Below are 1895 nucleotides of genomic sequence, written 5' to 3' on the forward strand. Positions count from 1 at the left end.
TCTCTCTTCTCTTCTCTTCGTGCTCCACCCTCAGGGCCCATATGTCTCACTTCTCTTCTCTTCTCTTCGTGCTCCACCCTCAGGGCCCATATGTCTCTCTTCTCTTCTCTTCGTGCTCCACCCTCAGGGCCCATATGTCTCACTTCCACTTTGGAGTGGACGGTGAACATCTCCGCCACCAGTCCAGAAGGTCCAGTTGGGGGCTGGTTCGTGGGCACCAGGGCATGTCCACACACCGGTGGGCCAAACCTCCTCCAAGTCCCTGGTAGTTCAGCCAGGGTCTGGACTGTACCCTGATACTGTCTGTCGCCACGTGGAGGCACTACATGGGGCTTTCTGTTAGAGAGGAGGCACTACATAGGGCTTTCTGTTAGAGAGGAGGCACTACAGAGGGCTTTCTGTTAGAGGAGGCACTACAGAGGGCTTTCTGTTAGAGAGGAGGCACTACATAGGGCTTTCTGTTAGAGAGGAGGCACTACAGAGGGCTTTCTGTTAGAGGAGGCACTACAGAGGGCTTTCTGTTAGGAGGAGGCACTACAGAGGGCTTTCTGTTAGAGAGGAGGCACTACAGAGGGCTTTCTGTTAGAGACGAGGCACTACATAGAGCCTTCTGTTAGAGAGGAGGCACTACAGAGGGCTTTCTGTTAGAGGAGGCACTACATAGGGCTTTCTGTTAGAGGAGGCACTACAGAGGGCTTTCTATTAGAGAGGAGGCACTACAGAGGGCTTTCTGTTAGAGAGGAGGCACTACATAGAGCCTTCTGTTAGAGAGGAGGCACTACAGAGGGCTTTCTGTTAGAGGAGGCACTACATAGGGCTTTCTGTTAGAGGAGGCACTACAGAGGGCTTTCTATTAGAGAGGAGGCACTACAGAGGGCTTTCTGTTAGAGAGGAGGCACTACAGAGGGCTTTCTGTTAGGAGGCACTACATAGGGCTTTCTGTTAGAGAGGAGGCACTACAGAGGGCTTTCTGTTAGAGAGGAGGCACTACATGGGGCTTTCTGTTAGAGAGGAGGCACTACAGAGGGCTTTCTGTTAGAGGAGGCACTACAGAGGGCTTTCTGTTAGGAGGCACTACATAGGGCTTTCTGTTAGAGAGGAGGCACTACATAGGGCTTTCTGTTAGAGGAGGCACTACAGAGGGCTTTCTGTTAGGAGGCACTACAGAGGGCTTTCTGTTAGAGAGGAGGCACTACAGAGGGCTTTCTGTTAGAGAGGAGGCACTACATAGGGCTTTCTGTTAGAGAGGAGGCACTACAGAGGGCTTTATGTTAGAGAGGAGGCACTACAGAGGGTTTTCTGTTAGAGGAGGCACTACAGAGGGCTTTCTGTTAGAGGAGGCACTACAGAGGGCTTTCTGTTAGAGGAGGCACTACAGAGGGCTTTCTGTTAGGAGGCACTACAGAGGGTTTTCTGTTAGAGAGGAGGCACTACAGAGGGCTTTCTGTTAGAGAGGAGGCACTACAGAGGGCTTTATGTTAGAGAGGAGGCACTACAGAGGGCTTTCTGTTAGAGAGGAGGCACTACAGAGGGCTTTCTGTTAGGAGGCACTACAGAGGGCTTTCTGTTAGAGGAGGCACTACAGAGGGCTTTCTGTTAGAGAGGAGGCACTACATAGAGCTTTCTGTTAGAGAGGAGGCACTACAGAGGGCTTTCTGTTAGAGGAGGCACTACAGAGGGCTTTCTGTTAGAGGAGGCACTACAGAGGGCTTTCTGTTAGAGAGGAGGCACTACAGAGGGCTTTCTGTTAGAGGAGGCACTACAGAGGGCTTTCTGTTAGAGAGGAGGCACTACATAGAGCTTTCTGTTAGAGAGGAGGCACTACAGAGGGCTTTCTGTTAGAGGAGGCACTACAGAGGGCTTTCTGTTAGAGAGGAGGCACTACAGAGGGCTTT

The sequence above is a fragment of the Electrona antarctica genome, assembly GCF_951216825.1.
Source record: "Electrona antarctica genome assembly, contig: scaffold_103, whole genome shotgun sequence".
NCBI classification, from domain to species: Eukaryota; Metazoa; Chordata; class Actinopteri; order Myctophiformes; family Myctophidae; genus Electrona; species Electrona antarctica.